General features: G+C 35.2%; 1 protein-coding gene across 4 annotated transcripts in view; it reads left to right on the top strand.

The window, feature by feature from the left end:
• Positions 1 to 19022, top strand: part of LINGO2 (leucine rich repeat and Ig domain containing 2) — a 565290-nt gene that overhangs the window by 269150 nt on the left and 277118 nt on the right. For all 4 annotated transcript variants that reach the window (XM_068667144.1, XM_068667148.1, XM_068667146.1 and 1 more), the window contains one exon: positions 1242 to 1334. The gene's annotated coding sequence lies outside the window, so the exon portion shown is untranslated. The remainder of the gene's footprint in view (positions 1 to 1241; positions 1335 to 19022) is intronic.

The following is a 19022-nucleotide window of genomic DNA, read 5'->3' on the forward strand; positions in this document are numbered from 1 at the left end:
GGCCTATTTAAACAAGGTTATGCCATTTTTGATTCTGTGCATTATGTCAAATATTGCACATTTTGTTTTGTTTAGTTTTTGATTCCTGCTGACAATCTACTTCAGAATCCTAGTTTTAATTTTTTAAAGTTTCTAATTTAGGAGATGTAGAAATAAACTAAAAATATAGTCCTTAAAGATTTATTATGAGGAATGAATAACAGGAGTAAAAAATAATTCTTGAAACAACAATATTTTAAAACTATTTTAATGACTTGACTACCACTGGAGTCTGATGCTTCTGACTGCTTAGAATTGGATGTGTTAGTGCTGTAGCCTTACAGTGGCTTATTCACAAAATATGTAAATAAAGCAATGTCTGAACACAAATACGTAACTGCAGAGAACAAGAGAGTATGTTACTTCTGAGGCAGTGGTACCCTCTAAGGACTTCCCAAGAATGCAGTTAGGTTAAGCAGAAGATCTGCAGGCAGAAATTGCTCATGAGAAGAGTCAAATCAATGAACATCTGCTTTTTATGGTTCACACAAATTTTAAGCATTATACAGTCATTCACCACTGTCAGAAATACCTGTGATACTTTGTTGATTATTGCATGTACTCCGGAAGTGTATGAGAGATGGATTATAACTTTTCCTGATATTTATTTTTTTCAGTCTTGCTTTTTCCATATATCACTGGAGTCCAAATAAGCATCAGAATGATGATTATTGATGGGTTTTACCTCCTGCTTGCCTGGATATTTACTATGTATTAATGTATTAGATTTCTAATTAAAAAAACTCATAATGTTTTATTTTGTTAGGATGGCTTGCAGATTTGGTACTATTTCATCAGTTTGTATCACACATATCTCTTCTCTTTTTAATAGAGAGAGTGGAAATTATACGATTTTAATTATTTATTTGAAGTATGACACTCCTGGAAATATTTTATGAAGAAATGAAAGTTGTTGGAACCTTTAGGACTTCTTATTTGCCTCTTTTGAAACAAGGGAATCGCCTGGTTTTGGCTGTAGTAGCTGTCTCAGCTCCCCTAACTGAGGCCCAAAAAACATGTCTTCCTCTGTTCAGGTCTGAGTATATGATTCCACCACAGGCCAAGGCCAAAATTCTGTCATGAACCACTCAAACAAAGAACAGAAGTCCAAAACAGAGGAGAGTAACAGCCATAAGAAAGCATAATGTTATTAGAGCAATGTATGAGTAAAGAGACTAATTATTATTTTGTTTGTTTTCCAGCTATATTCGTTGCATTAATGCAAGTACCTGCTTCATGAGATGACCTCGCTTCACTAATATCTGTGGTCTGTATCAAGCTACAGTATCACTGCTGTAAGTATGGCTTTCTGTTTTGTTTTCAGCCTAATAAGAAAGTAGTTTACTAGACCACTTAAGATCTGGCAGGCTGTGAAATGATTCAAAGTGAAAGGCTTGTCATTGCTCAAAATATTTCAGATAAATGTGGCCAAGGCTGAGTGAATGTCAGGTTTGTGCACTCTTATCAAAACCATAAAGTTAACAAGCAGGAGAAAAGGAAGAGATCTTCATAGCTGAATAATCTTAATTGCTATTTGTAGCTGTAGTAGATAGATTAGAAAGCAATACTTAAATTAACAGACAATATTTTAGCTGTGGCTGTCTCTTTAATAAACTCCAACTGATAGAAAAAGGTATTCCAAAGCTGGAACCCTTTTTTCTTGTAGTCAGGCCTCCTATCGTTATTTTTCCCTTGATGTTGGATTATAGAGCAAAGTTAAAAAAAAAAAATAAAAAAATGTAAAAAAGAGAACCTCAAGCCAGATTTTTAAATCCAGAGATAGGCAACAAACGTAAGTGCCCTGATTTCTGAAATGCTCAGCCTCTAGCAACTTTAATTTACTTTAAAGAAAGCTGCCAGAGGCTCAGCACCTGAAAATAAGGTCAGTTACCGAGGCATTTCGCTAAGGACTGATCATCCAGAGACAGGAGACACACAACCAGATCAGGGCATGCTCTGCCCCTTTGGGAAGAGAGAATATTTTCAATAGAAAAACAGATGTACAGCCTTACACCTATTAAGCAATATCCACAACAGAAAGCAAAGTATCTCCATGTTACATAATGTGAACAATGACTTTGTTTATTTTTTTTTGTTTGTTTGTTTGTTCATTTAAGAAAAACAACAAAAACCCACACTGGAGGAAAATAATAATAATAATAAAATAAAATAATAATAAAAAATAAGGATAGCATGGTTTGAAAAGGCAAATTTCTGACCACTGTACCACAGTGTACCACAGTGGAACCACAGGTTTCCTTTCTGGTGTCTGGACTGCTCCTGAAGGGTGGTATATCCCAATTCTTTTCTCTTTTTTGTCACATTCAGGTAGAAATGCTGCAATTAGCTTTATTTCCAGCATCAGCATGAATGTAAGACCATAAGGGTACATTAAAGCTGATTTTCCCTCTGTCTTAGCAGTCTCCTAAGGCCTGAGCATGGTAGTACTATGATGTGTTTTGTTTGGGACAAATTTGTTTGGACATTTTCTTTAAAACTATTGAAAGGAGGGATATAAAAACAGAATTTCCAGCAGTCCTGTCAAGTTACATTGCTGTGACCTTTCATTCCCTTTTGAGCTCCAGCGTGTATTTTTATCAGATACTGTGTCTTAATTTTGAGTCTTCTGGCTCTCCCCTGCACAACGTTGTCGCATGGTAAAAGCTGTCCTGGCACTGACAATAAAAACATCAATATTTGAGGGTTCTTTAAACGACCTGTAGAAATTTGCCCTAGGCAGACATATGCCTCAAAGCTGAGATGGAGACTTGAAACTTTCACATTGTTTGTCCCCAAAGTGGCAGTTACAACATGAAAAATCCCAGAGTTTCGTTTTTGTGTTCCACTTTGCTGAAATTCTCCAGAGTTTTCTCCAGTTGCTCTGTTGATTCAAAGTGGTCAACCAGCACCAAGCAGCCCAGCACGGAGCATGAGCAAGGCATGCAGCTCTGTGTGTTGAACACATGGCTAACAGGACTACCTCTTAAGCCCCAGATCAGTGTGCAATAACTCAGGTGTCCACAGTGGCCTGCTTTGAAGACCCCTAATTTGAACAGGCAGGCCTGACAACAAATGTAGTTTTCCCTCAGAAACTGATTTATGAATTTCCTGGACTCTTCCCTACCCAGACTTTGCTTGTTGCAGCCAGAGATAAGGTTTGGATATATGTACGTGTGGAAAGCTAACAGTTTGAGAAGTGAAAAATCCTCCCAGCAAATGTAAAAAGCCAAACACATCTGGCAAACTGAATGTAGCGGAGGCAAGAGATTGACAGGTTATTTTTTTATTGTCTGTTTTGTTTGCTTTGGTAGAGTCTTCAGTCTAACAGTCTAAGGCTGTGTTTTAATGTGTTTGGATTGAACACTCTTGAATGTACTGCAGGAGTGAGCTGGAACCTCTAGACATTTTCAAAGTTGTTTTACAGGAGCTGCAGAACAGAGGGCTGTATGAAATGTTCCCTTCTGTAAAATAAATGAGTTCCAGTGCTAATGGTGGTGAAAACTTTGTGAAAAAAATTAGAAAGCTTGGGGAATGTTAAAAGATTGTGATTCCACAGCACTTCTATGTAAACTACTCCAATTCTTAAACACTCTTACTGTGAAGAGTAGTTTTCATTTTGCCCATTTTGAATTCCTTCACTTTTCTCCCAATGCAAGGAGTACCTCAGAAACAGATTATTCCAGGTCCCAATCATTATCTCTAGCAATCATTTTATAAGCTGGCCACACTGTCTTTAATATTACCATCTCAACAGAAACCTGTTTAATCTGATTGTGTGTGCACGTCTGCATGTGTATAAAAAAAAGATCATTGAAAATAAGATATGAAAACATGTAAAACTACAACTGTATTAAAGCAGTCTTATGTTTATGTAAATTACAATGCTTCAGTGACAATTTTGAATAACAGACATTGTTTGGAAGGCATGAAAGAAGCACAGATATTAGTATTCTGTCACATTTATAGATGATCATCTACTAAAATGTAGCTATAAGCAATTTGTTATTTTCAAGGTTGCTTCATAAATATTAGTTTCTATGTTTGCAGCATACATATATATAAATATATACATGGATGTTTGTATCAAGTATAGCACTTCAGTTTTTATCGACTTTGTACTCAGAGAAAATTTATCTTTTGGCAACAGTTTCAGGTGAATAAAGATTTTCACAAACTCTCTTCCTGTTGGGATAATTTGAAAAATTTTGTTAGTGATCTCTCTAAATGTACATGAGTTAATTGTGACAATGTAAATTAAAGCACTCAGAAAATAGATACCTACTGTGCACTTAGTCACATGGTCTGAACTTTTGGGTAGACCTGTGCGGTGTCAAGAGTTGGACTTGATGATCCTTAAGGGTCCCTTCCAACTCAGGATACTCTATGATTCTATGATTCTACTGAATACAAATTCAGCAATATAAATATGTGTTATATGCTGCCACCTTATGGTAGCAAAAGCTATGTGAGTCTTGATGTAATAAACTCCTGTAAAGGAAAAAATTACCAGAAAAATAGGTAATATTTCTCCTGTTGATAATCCTGTATAAAGCCAAGTCTACTAAAAAGATCTTTTTTAATATGAGTTTAATTAAAAAACAAACAAACAAAAAAAAACCCTGAAAATTATTGTAATTTCTCTGCAATATTACTTGCTGTTAAAAATCATGGAATCGTTGAATCATTAAGGTTTGAAAAGATCACCAAGATCATCTGGTCCAACCATTCCCCAGCACCAATATCACACACTAAACCACATCCCTAAGTACCATGTCCAACCTTTCTTTAAACGCTTCCAGGGACGTTTCACTAAATTTCAAAATTTTCATCCTAAGATTGAGGATGTTACTTGTTATTGTCTGAAAGGTCATGTTTATTGGAGAATACGGAGATCTAGATATTTCTGGAAGGTTTGTACAAATAACTACTTAAGTGGTATCTTTAGTATCACATTTTGAACATGTAGGCATTCTGCCCATTTTTCTGGACAGAAGATGATCATTGTTATTATAGCCAACTAATACCAGAGTACATCTATTTTTATAAATGTATAATAAAGTCACTTCATTAGCAATAAAGCTTTAAGTTTATTTCACAAAATGTAAACTGCTAAATGTATGTATGACTAAATATCTTCACAAAAAACCTGGAAGGAATATCCACACAAGACTGCTAGAGCTGAAGGTAACTCACGTGCTTCAGATGTCCTTGGCTTGCTACAAACTGGGCAAGAACATGGAACTACTACAGTAACAAAGATACGTTTGCCCCATCCTTACATTCTTCCAAAAGCCTCGCATTTGGCCAGGTGGATCTTTGCTCTGATCAGATTAAGCCAGTCCTCTGTTTATTGGCAGAAAAGCATTTAATGTTTATCTCCATTCTTAACAGTAATTAATATAGTAAATCTGATCCCAGAATACTGTAGTTAAAGAACAATTGATACATGCCTTTTTGCTATAAACAGTCAAACCATGGTATTTATTAGAAAGCAATCTTAAGTATTTAGTAGCAACGTTAGATTTATTTACAGCACAAAGAGAGACATACAAAAACAGTTTTGATGCCAAGTAATTTTCTGTTTGTTTATTTTTGTACTTCCAACTCTATGAAGTACAAAGCACAAGAGCTCAGTTGATGAAAATGTCAGACTGAAAACATAAAAGTTTATGCTTAAATGAATCTGAATCTGTGTTCTAGACTCCAGCTGGAAATGGATTTCAAATTAACAAGCATAACAACTGGAAGTATGTGCATTGCTTTGAAATGGCCAACTTCAGATAGTCTCAACAACCTCTAGACTCTTAAAGATAATAGGGTAGATAAAAACGGAGATTCCAAATTGTGTAGAGCTTTATGCTGTAAGTTATCATATAGCAATTTCAAAATCAATTCAGTGTTGAACAGGAAGCCAATGTAATTCTCTCAGAACTCAAGCTTCATACCGAGACCTCCTTGCACATGCCAAATCACAGCATCTGGATTTTGTATGCCTAGGAAGAAATTGCATTTAGGGGAAATATTCAGAAAGTCATTCAGAAATCCAATTCTATATGTTAAGATACTGAAACAACATACGGTTTACTGCACATGCAGTAATGGCATTTTGTGAGCTGTAGTTCAATAGACTAAATCTGGTCTTGAAGTTCCAAGGTCATATTCTTGACTCTGTTACTTATATAGTGTGTCAGTTTATCCAAAGAAGTATTTCCTACTTGAAGAGTCCAGGTCTTATTTTCCTTGTTTTCCTTGTATTTTTTTGCCCTCCAGATGTATGAGAAAACTTATTATCCATAATGAAAAGCTTGCCTTTTTAAAAAAAAAAATCAAGTGCACAAGTCAAAAAACTGTTTATAGATCCTGTCATAGCTACTGTCTGTAGACCTTTACTAAAATCTATTTTAAACAAGTTTGATGCTCAGCATATAACTTACTACCAAATTTTAAAGGATATAAAGTAGATTTATACAGATCTTGACTAATGCTATCCTACAGACAAAAACAGGAATTTAACTAAGAAAACGTAAAAGTTCTATTATGAAATGTGTCAGTTGACTGAGACAATCTCTGTAATATACCACTATTTTGGTGAAGTTCATTTTAAGTGAATTTTAACATTTCTCTTTGGCTCCATTCAGGCTACACAGCTTCAAGTAACTTAGGGTGGAATATTCTGTTCCACTGAGAGTATCTCAAACTTGGTTAAATAAAACTTTATAATTAGGACACATCATATGTATGAAATCATAAAAAATAAAATCTTCAAATTCTTATGAAGTAATGCAGTAATTTTTCCTTCCCTTCCATCTCTCTCTTGCTGTTTAGATTGAAGCTGCTATAACAGGTTACCCAACTAATTGTAAAGCCACCTTCAATTACTTTTCAGACCAATAGCACTACTTGAAACTTTTTGTTGTGCAGAAAAATTGATACTACTTTTTGCTCAAATTTCTTTGTGTTTGGTTCTTAATGTATTTATTCCAGTCTTCATAAGCACTACTGAATGACACTAGAGCTGAAATATCTGTCCTTCCAAAGTACTTTAGGAATATTCACTGTGATGCTGGGCTTTTTTATGCTTCTTTTATTTCAAGTTGTTAATAAATTGAGAACTTCTGTGTTACACTTTGGAATGACTATAGAAATTCTCCTGTTGTGCTTCAGAAGATATATGTATGATTTTAGATGGCACTTAATGCAGCAAAGACAGTATTCTTCAACTTTTCCTTCTAGTCTTAGGCTATATAATTCAAGTAACGATCAAAGCAAACGTGCATAGACAGTTATTAGTTTCTTTTTTAATCAGTGAATTGTTTAGACTTCTCCATTCAGTGTTGCTCATTCTTCATAGAAAACTTGGTCATTAATATTTTTGTTTAAATGCTCTTTGAAAATTATGAGCAAGATGGAGGGACTTGTTTATTTCTTTACACTACTCATAATAGACTGGAGATGATCAGTTTGGCATAAAGGAAGATTGCAATATTCCAATGAAACAGAAGCTTTCCTGGAAGTTGTAGAGATGGAGGGGCAAAAGAGAAAGGTTTTGCATAATCATCTGGTTATTTTAGCCTTTACTTTCAATGCTAGTTCTTAAATGAAGCTGCAGTTGAGCTGAATTAAGATGATCAGATTGTCCATAAGTGACACTGGTATATAAACTATACCACTTGGGAATGGTGATGTATTTTCCGAAGTATTAAAAAACAGAGGATAAAAATATTAAGGTAAAGTATTATTGGTTAAAGCATGGTATTCAATAACACTAGGAGAAATTTCTAATCACAGTTGAAATAACAGTGTACAGTCTAATGTAAGATAGTAGATAACATAAGCAAAGGGAACAAGCTCTTACTTTTTTTAAAGAGCTGATATAGATAAAAAATATTTCAGTAGTAGAATCGATTAGATTAATATGATGAAAGAATATATTAGACAGCACATATAAGCAGAGGCAGACAGGATGTTTTATCCCAGATGTCTTTGACAGTCATACACTCCAGTCTTAATTAATACTTGATGACAGCTGTACTGACAAACCTCAGCTACTGGTCTTTGAGTTACCAATTTGATCCCAAGTAGCAAAATAGTCTGATGTGCTGGAATTCCACCATCCTCCTTTACCACAGAGAAGAATCTGTTGTACTAAACCAGAAGATACAGAAATGTCTCTTTTGCCCTGTCTACCTTTCTCACTTTAAAAATCAGAAGACTTTTAATAATGAGAGTTGGTAGTTCATTGAATAAAGCTCTCCTGTTTAGGAAAAATTGTTTAGTTCCCAGCTGTGCAGGTGAGTTACACAAGCTTGAACCTTGATTTCCTGTGTCCCATGGGAGTGTTGCACAGTCAACATATATAAAATATCACTTGAGAAAGAACAGAGGGGTATTAGAAAGAAAGAAACAGACCTCAAAAGATTCAGGCAGTATGTGAGGCAGTATGTGTGATGAAACAGAAGGCACGATGAAGCTAGAATCCTGTAGTATCAGGTGTAAGAAAACATAAGCTGCAGGTGAGCAATTGAGCAGTACTACAATCTAGGTCATCAGAAAATTAAAATAATGCACAGTTGTATCCGTTTCATGGTGATTCTTAGAATGTTCAAGTTGTATTTTATAGCAAGTACAATCAAAGCTCATTTCTGAAAGGCATCAAGAAAGGGTGAAGGTAGTGTTAAGCATGAGAGCATTTCTAGTAACTCAGCTTTTTTTGTGGTGCCTCACCACAATTTGTATTATTTTTTTTATTATTAAAATAAAGGTTATTGGTCATGATGATTAATGGGGATCTCAGTCAGGAATTTGCCAAGGAAAGGGATTACAGTGCTTCATTAAGTTAAGCAGTACACACAAAGAAAAATCTTTTGTGAAAGGAAGTAAAATGTTCTTGTTGATGTTTTCTGCAGGTATGGGTTCATCTCTTGCACTGCTAATCTGAATCTGTAACAATATTCAGACCTCAGTGAACTAACCACTTGAAACACAGTGCTGGTGCTGTCTCCCTGATATATGTCTCACCTCACTGACAAATTATTTTGCTTAAATCAGAGTCCTTCAATCAGTCTTGATATCTTGATTATTTTGACAAAATTATATATATATATTATTTTGACAAAGATATATATGTATCTTTGATATATGTATATATCTTTGTTCTATTCTCATTAAATTCAGGGCAAAAGCTCACATCCTTTTCTTTTCTATGAACAGAGTTAAACTAACGAGTGCTTTAAACTTCATACCTGAGCTTCCTACTTACTACTAAAATCCATGCAGTTCATTAAAACCTATGTGTTCTATCAAATTTCAGTCTCTGCTAAGCTTGTGTTACAATGGACTGCAATATGTGTTTAGACAGACAGTTTAAATAATAGACAGAAAACTAAGTTGTTAAAGATTCTGAGACATACCGACAGATGGTGAGGTTAACTACATGCCCTTCCATGATTTTTTTTCATAACGTCTCTGATGGCTTTTGTTACCTCAAGACATTGTTTCCACCAGAGATAATGGCTTATGGCAAAGAGTTATGCTATGTTAATGGAGTTGCAGAGACTGATGATCATGCTGTCATTGAATGAGTATCTGTCATCCCTGTCTCTGTCACCCCTCTTTGGTAAAACAACACTGTGTAATGTAAGAATTCTCATTCAAGGACAAGAATATTTTTAATTCATTTCATTCTTGCTCTGTACTCCTGGGCATGATAACTGAAATGAATAGCAATACTATACTTAAGGAATCTCTGTCAAATAAGCCTTGAAGTACCACATGAAATTGATATACATCTTATCTTCTCTGATGACCTGGATGAACAGGTGTAAAAATAACTTGGTGAAGCAGGTTATTTCAGTCTCTGCTGTTTACTTAATATTAAATCCTTCCATGCCTATATTCGTAATGGATTAGACCTTTTTCCTGCTGCTGTTAAAAATAATATCCAGGAGATAAAAGAGATTAAATAAAGGCACATTAGGAACTCTTGTGTTGACCAGTAAAATAATTAGTTTGTCATTCCTCCATCCTTACATTTAAGGCAGTAGTTATACATTTGTGCATTAATCACCATGAAAGCTTAGAGCTGAAAACTAAAAGAACTAAAGAAGGAATTTAGCTTAAAATTTCTAAAAAGTGGGCTATTGCTGTCCTTCCAGATTTGGTTGCTAAGATAGCAACTCCCTTTGGGATTAAAAATGTTGAAAACTTGTTTTGGAATTTGTGCTAATTTTACACTCACAGACCAGACTATGGTGGGGAACTGTATAATGTACATTTCATTGCAGTGCAGTGTTGGGACAACAAAGATCCTGTTTCGCCACTTAGTGTAAAAACAGTACAAAAGAGTGAGATTTAGTCCAAATGAAAATCCCAGAGCTGCAGAGAGGAAATTAAATGCCATGCATATGTTAGCATTGTAACCAACATGTTTTCCAGTTTCTTTGGAATTTGCTTATAAACATCAAGTCATATTATTTATTTCTGGTGTTTAGTTAAAAATGCCAAGATAGATTTTACTGGCACAATTGTTAGGGACTTAAGAACAAGAAAAAAAAAAAAAGTCAGCCTCACTTTCTTTAATAATTTTAAAATCTTCCTGATACTATTTGCTCCTGCATCTTTTATTTCCTGTTCTCACTTTGTGACAACACAAAACCTTTCTCTTTCCTCTATGTGAAAATTTTATTAATGAGAATTAAGGAGAAAGGATTCTGTAAATATTGAAAGCTCAATATTCTTGCAAGGTCATCATTTTCCCTTCCAATCATTTCTTTTACAACTAATAACAGCTACTGAGGATTTTATGATTAAAACAGGTTGGTTACAGTAGCTGTAAATTCTTTGCAAATGCACAAAAAATAATATATTAGATTTTAAGTTGGTGGCCATTACTTTTTATTGTGCTTATGCTACTTTTATCCCATGGTACCTTGCTGAGTGACTATACTGCTAAATATTATCTGGCATTGGAAAAGGATTTTCCAGGGAAATCATTTATGTCCCTTGCCTGTACCATCTCTTTCTCTTTTGTTTTCTCTCTCTGTAGTATTAATATTCTATAATTGGAAGCATATTGTTATCCATTCCATTACTTTCAGAACCATAATTTAGAAAAGGACTAGCAGCAACATGTAAACAAGTACGGGGGGCATGACTTTGGTTATCTCTAGACTTTTTTAAGGAGCTGTATCAGATTCATTTGTCTGGTTGGCCATTTGTAAGACACTGTCCTTCCATTTCAGTATTAGGCTCTGGTAACCATTGGATGCAATTCCAAAATCTTGCTTAAGCCCACACACTCAGTCTTGAGTTGGGTACTTTCTTTCTGCCTAAGCATACAAGTTCTCCAGCATTTTGTATGAAACAGAAAAATGTGTTCTACAGCATCCATTTCTCTGAATGGACTTCTGGGGCCCTGACAGCCAAAGATTCTCAAATTAGATGTTAAATGAAGTTTGGTTTTGATGTAGAAGAACCTGCAGTTATGAGATGCTGTACTCTAAAACATAACTGTTTTAAACCTGTTAGCCATAGCACTCTGTTATTGGCAAGTACTGTAAGATATTCCACTCAGGCAAACAAATATTTATGTTTATTGAAATTGCAAGACTTTCAATAAATGGTCATTGAAAAGTTATTTTTAACCTTGTAAAATTTTGTGACTCCTAAACCTTAAATTAAAACGTCAGTGGCAGCAACTCTACCACAGTTTGTTATTGATCACCACAAGAATTTTAGTGCAACTAGATTCAGTAAAAGCAGTATCAAAATGTACTTCAGGTTTCTGCATCTGGTGTACTGAAGTGCAAAAGCCTAATTCACTTCCCCTCTGTATGTGATTGCAAATCTGGAAAAATTCTCAAAGTTAATGTGTGTACAGTTGGTAGAAAGTATTACGAGAAAGTAAATTTTAAAAATAGGTATTTTGGCCAAGATTTATATACCTCTGCTCCAGAAGGTAGGAAAAAAAAAAAAAAAAAAAAAAAAAAAAAAAAGGAAAAGAAAAAGAAAAAGAAAAAGCTTCATGTTTTAGGTTTGATCAACGGAATTGCATCAGCCTCAAAACCATACACATCTGAAATTCTTGCAGTCTGCTGGCTGTGGTGCTTATTGTTCCCCTGTGCACATGCCTGGAGGTGTTTATCTGTTACAGATGGTCTCTTTATTCAATTCTGTGTGTGGTGCAACCACTGTATTCTGTAAGTAGGATTTGCCCTGCTGTGAAGTAGCAGCTTTTCTTTGTTGATTTAACACTGTTCATAAAAGAGGTTAAGCACAAGTAAAACACAATTTAATTTAATTCAATTACTTTTAGCACTCATTTCCTACATAAGCTTAGAAAATCACTAGACTATGATATTAAATATAAACACATGTATTAGTAGTATAGCTTGGTTCTTGTGCAGTAGTGAAACTCACTGTAAACAATAGGTCAAACTTCATCCTTAAGTTTGATTACAGGGGTGTATACATTCAGTAACTGTTTTCCTTTGGGAATGATAAAAATAACAGCACTGCTGAGCATCTTACAGAAATGAAGCCAGTAAGTTAAAGTTATTCATGTAATGGTTTATTGGATCAGACTTGTTTCCTGCCACATGGTTTTCTAAATATGTTGGGAAAATGTGCATGGAGAAGGCTGATGAAGTCAACACTGTATTTTATTTCTCTTGGATTTTTGAAAAAGTAAAACTTTCTCAATTAAGCTATTAATATTAACTAGACCTTATACATAGAAAGACTAGCTAGTTTATGTTTCAACTCTTGTGAGAGACTCTGAATATAACAGAATATATAAATTTAGAACTTTATGAAATGCTGCATTTTTTCCAACACACCTTTTTCATTTCTGATGTATTGGTTCTCCCTGTTTTGTTTCAAGTACAGAAAAAAAAATTGATTCATTATTAACATAAAGAAATGGATCTGATTGAGGTAATAGGATTTGAAACATGGTTTTATGACTGTCACACAAAATTATATTTAAAGAATTAGAAAACAATGGTTAAAACGTCATGAAAAAATGCACTGAAAACCACGTTTTTCATTCTCATTTTTCAATCAATAGTAGCTGCACTGACTGAAAACTGTTAGTCTGATTTATTCAGGTACTTAATGTGACTTATTGACATGCATTTTATGAGATTTAAAAATGTGTTTATGTGTTAATGGGATTGATTGTTTGGGTCATTTTGATGAGTAACCAAATTAGTAGACCAACATGATTTTTAATGTGTCCAGTCTAATGGAATAGATGTTACCTTTCGTGTTATCTAACAATAACAACTGCCATTTTAATATAAATTCATATAAATTACATCATAATATGCAAATCCATTTTGTCATTATGGATGCAGGTCTGTGAAGCCCAACAGTACAGCAAATACTAACATTTTGTTGTTAAGTGTTCAAAAACATAAAATAAATGAGGCATGGGTATTGATTGTCTTTGGCCTACATTATCTGCACAGGAACTATTAAGAAGGCTTTTCCATCTTCCTTTCATGCCTCATTTTCTCATTCTATCTAATGAAGAGCTTCACTTAAACTGTAATGTGCTACTGTCTTGAAAGTACATTTTTATGGCACTAAAAAGCTATAGTTGTACATTATGGTCTTTTTACTGCTGTGTTTATTGCTGTGTTGCATTGTATAGAATAATAAAATTTTGTACTGCAGGAGTTATTTGTTTAATTAATTTTTACTTGTGAAATATATTTTGGCCTCTATAATGGCAACCTGCATTTCTGACTTCAGAAAGCAGATGGTCAGCTGCAGCTCTGGACTTCAACTTGTAAAACTGAGAACTGTCGATCAGAATGTAGAACTGTGGAACATTCTGCATTTCTCTTCCTTTGTAGGTGTTAATAAAATTCCAATACATAGCTGGGTACACTACCAATGAAAATGTTCCTCCTTCATTAGTGATACTTGATTTAGCTTCTACTTTCTTGAAATGCAGGTATTCTGCTAGATTAAAACTGGAAGTCTTGTAGCAAGGCATAGAAAGAAACAAAATAATTTAATTCAAAAATCACATTGAGAATGAATCTGAAAACGAGTTAGTATGCACTAAAATGTTTGGTCAAAAGTTTCATGATATGAAATGATTTAACATTCTGACTGTAGGAGGTGATAACACATAACCTTTGCAGACTATTTAGAGGTAATCTTCAGATTAAGAACTCTTGCTAGGGGATCTGTAATTTATTAGTGCTCAATATGTATTTATCTAAAATGTCCTTCAATGCTGGATTCTGTAATTTGTTACTAGTAACTAGCAGGTTTTTGCTAGAACTTGCAGAATATAAATTCCCAAGGAAGGACTCAAGTTTTTGATCCAGCATAAAACCTTCATCTAGAAGAGAATTGCATAAAGTAATCAGAAATGAGTGATGAGAAATATTCAAAATTGCAAATGAAATCTTTCCTCTATTTTTTTTTCCTGTTGAGGGAACAGATTTGGTATTATTAGGTAGGTTGGTAGGTCTTCTGTGTAAGATAATAATAAGCAATCAAAAAAATTGTGTTTTTTGGTTGGTTACACTCAGCAAAGTTTGAATTCTTGCGATTTTCTGGCACTTACTTGTGGGCATTATAAAAACACTTTCTCCATGCCACTCTAAGAGGATCTGTAACAAAATGTCAGTACCTCTGAGCCTTATCTAGAGCATGGAATGGACTGAGAGCAGCTCTGAGCAGAAGGACTTGGGTGTGCTGTTTGACAAGAAGTTCACCATGAGTTGGCAATGTGCATTTTCAGCCCAGAAAGACAACCATACCCTGGGCTGCATCAAAAGAAGCATGGCCAGCAGGCCAAGGTAGGTGATTCTCCCCCTCACTGCTGCTCTTGTGAGATACCACCTGGAGAACTGCATTCAGCTCTGGGGGCCCCAGCACAAGAAGGATGTGGAAGTATGAGTCCAGAGGAGGGCCGTAAGGATGATCAAGGGGCTGGAACACCTCTCCTATGAAGGCATGCTGAGAAGATTTGGATTGTTCAGCCTGGAGAAGACTCCAGGTAGACCTTATAGCAGCCTTCCAGTACCTAAAGGCATCCTACAAGAAAGCTGGGGAGGGACTCTGTCAGGGAGTGTGGTGATAGAGCAAGGAGTAATGGCATTAAACCAAAAGAGGGGAGATTTAAATTTGATATAAGGAAAAAGTCTTTACTCTGAGGGTGGTGAGGCACTGGAACAGGTTGCCTAGAGATGCTGTGGATGCCCCATCCCTGGAGGTGTTCAAGGTCAGGCTGAATGAAGCTTTGGGCAACCTGATCTAGTGGGAGGCGTAGGGTTTCTTTGTAGACTTTAATTACTAAGAAATGTGAAGAGGGGGTATGAAATCCAAGATCCTAAGACTTTGTTATAGCTCGGTCATTCCTGACAGATTTGTGTCTAAGAGGCTAAATTTATTTAAGGTGGAAGTCCTCTATATCCCAAATAGCATCTGTATTTATCTGCCAAATAATTTGTTTCTGTAAGTTGTATAAAAATTTCTTGTCTGGTTTGCAGTGGAACTTGAAAGCAGTTAATCATCATTCTTCTAGTGTACTACCCCACTTGTCTCAACTGCTGAACAATCCAATGTACTTACCACAGCCTTTCTTTGTAAATCACATTTCCTAACCTTTCATGATTCTTGTTTCTCTCTTAAATTATCCATAGCTTGTGTATATTTTTCTTGAGAGTTTAGCATTTCTTAGGTAATATCAGCTTTCAGTGTATAATAATGTGTAACAAAAATATTGTAAATATAAATATCCACAATTATGTAAAATGTGTAACAATATTTAAAACACAATGTAAATATGTCTAAAATACAATCTACAGAAGTATTTCTAACTCTGGTTATTAGAAAAAAATTAGGCACATGAAGAACAGAGTGTAACTGACCTGGAAATGAAATCTTCTAAAATATTAATGTAAGACCTATACTAAATACGTAATCTATTTGAAGTTGTCACCAAGCTGAATACCAAGTTGGAGCTTGCTGAGAAGATGTTGCCTCATCATCCAGATCATTAATGAAGTTGCTAAACAGAACTCGACCCAATATTGACTGCTTAGGTACATTGCTGGTTACTGGCTTCCAAGTAGATCTAGTTACACTGATCACTACCCTCTGTTCAGTCAATTTTCAGTTCGCTGTCTGCTGATCTAGCCCATATATCAACAACTTGTCTATGAGGTTCATGTGGGAGACAGTGTGAGAGACCCTACGGGAGTCTGGGTTGACAATACCCAGTGGTCTCCCCTCATCTATCAGATTAATCTTTTTGTTGCAGATTGTCTACTAGGAAGAAAGTTAAGTCCGTCCTAACTGAAACCAGGACACAGATGTTTCTCTCCTTAGAATATCCATGCTGACTCCCCACGATGATTTTCTTGTTTTTCGCATGCCTGGAAATTGTTTTCATGATTAGGTACTCCATCACTTTGCCAGGAGTCCAGGTGAGGCCTGTAGTTGCTTGTGTCCTCCCTCTTTCCCTTTGTGAAGATAGGTGTAGTGGCATTTGCTTTGCCAGTCTTTAGGCAGTTCTTCAAATTGACATGATTTATCAGAGAATATCAAAAGTGGCCCTGCAGTAACATCTTCCATCTCCCTCAGCATTTGTGTGTGCATCCCATCAGGTCCCATGGACCTATGTATGTAAAATAATTAGGAATCTGAGACCAGAACTCTATCTGAAACCATCTTTAGTTATTTTATTTAAATATGATAAATTTATCCTATTTCTCTGTACATTAAATGTAGGCGCAACTGCTACATTGACTGCAGCGACTACTAAAAGATAAGGACTTATGCTCAGAAAATCATTGTTGCACAGCTTAAGCCAGCTGAAAGTCAAAGATATCCCTGAGGAAGAGGTTTTGCAAAAATTCTTTGGTATCTTTCAGAGTTGTCACTGTGAGAAATATCAGAGAAGCAAACATGAAAAATATGAGCTGTAAATGCAAAGTAAACTTATTTTGATCAGTGAACGATTTGGCAGTATGAGTTGTGAATGCAAAAGAAATTTCTCTCTCTTGTCCCATCTACATTTTTCCTCTGAACACAAAAGTACCTACGCAGGAGTGCCTCCAGTAAACACCTTACACTTCACTGAGTCAGAGATTCAGGTGGTATTTGTGCTTTCCTTTCTCATTTTCCCAAGTGAAGGTGCAGAAGCTGTCTCTCAGTATACAGATAATGCACTTGTTTAGTAAATGAGCAGTGTAGATGGGAGGTAGCCCCATCATGGGCATTAATGCTAAAGTCTGAAAAAGGCTGAGGTAAGTCCTTATATTAAATCATTTATAAAGACAGACAACATGTAAAATACAATTGCAATTTCTCCTCCAACACTGACCAAACTAGAAAGTGCAGATTTAACATGGTTGCAGCATTACTGGCATCACTAAGAAGAATTCTAGGTGTACTGTTTTTCTTCCCACCAGTCTCCCCAGCCCAGTGGTAGTAATGTTAAAAGCTAATAGGTGACACCTAATATAAATTTCATTTAGCATGCAAGGTCTATAACGTAGCTTCTTTTATTAGAACTCTTACTTAATGCAATAGTTCAGTTGCAGAGATTCAGGCTGCATCTGTCTGTCTGCCACACCTATGCCTCATTGAGTGCCTGCTGCTATTTCTAAGGTTTGTTATTTCTTTATTTACTGTGGAGCTCATTTAGTTTTATTCAAAAGCTCTTTTCAAAATGCCTGTAGTACACAAAAACACACTTTATCAACAGATAGTATGTTGCTGTGCAGATGTGAGTTTCAAGAAGCATTCTTATGGAATAAGAATGTTATCAGAGTGATAAGGCTTCAAAGAGAAACAATTTTAATTAAAAAAAAAAAAAAGCATTTTTGTTAAATACATACAGCTGTGTAAAAATCCAGTTGCATGTGTCACTTTCAAACACTATTAATAAAGGCTCCATGTTTTAGAGATACATTTACTGTTTTTTTTTGTTTGTTTGTTTGTTTGTTGTTTTTTTTTTACACTTTTTCAGGAACAGAATTCCTTACATCTAAAGCATTAAGCCCATTGACCATATTCCTGAAGCTTGTTTCTAACAATACCATTGCCATATCATACAGCAACTGACTTTTTAGAATATGAAATTTCAGATAAGGAGTTACAGTATTTCTGAATTGAGGAATAATAAAAATATGGTTACTGGTAATAAGTGAAAACTGATTTCTTCTGATAGGAAGTCCTAAATCCTGTGTTGTTGTTGTTTGCTTGTTTGTTTTTTGACTGTTTTCAAACTGGAGTTTGTAACTTTCATACGTATTCCAAAAGATCATGTTTTATGATGCCCAGCACCTATATGCTACCTGATTCTTCTATTAAAAGTTCAGTCAGTGCCTACATGCAGTCAATTTAAGAAAATAGTCCGTTTCCAAGCCCACTGCCCTTAGGATCCATCCGTTGTCTTGACCAAGCCATAACTTGATTCAGCATTTCAGTTGCAGCTAGAGAAATCCTCTTATCCTTACAGCTGAAATATGCACATGTGCATAGCATCCTGTAAGAAAGTGTACCACCTACATTTAATGTAATCAAACTGATTGTGTTAGCTGGAAGTGTGCTCCATATATATTGACAAATCAATTAAGACATTTATTTTCAGCTACTGGTAAGACTCCAGGGATGTCAGGCAACAGATCTGTTAACTGGTTAATAGCTTCATAGTAGATATCCTGGTGATAGCTCCTTTTTCTGCAGGTACCATCTCATTTTCTCTGTGGCACACAATTAAAATCAAGCCTCCACATTTTTTGATTACACTGAGAAGCTAAGTTTGTCTATAAATAGTCCCTTAGAAATGAATAGGTGCTGTTCAGTGAGTAAGATACCAGATTAGCTCTAAACATTTCTGGTTATAATAGGATGCATATGTATCACAGCATTAAAAAAAAAAAAAAAAAAAAAAAAAATCCTAAAAATCTCAAATTCTGTTTTGGTTTGGTTTGGTTTTGATTCAAATGCTT

This window comes from Anas acuta, chromosome Z (assembly GCF_963932015.1).
Source record: "Anas acuta chromosome Z, bAnaAcu1.1, whole genome shotgun sequence".
Lineage (NCBI taxonomy): Eukaryota > Metazoa > Chordata > Aves > Anseriformes > Anatidae > Anas > Anas acuta.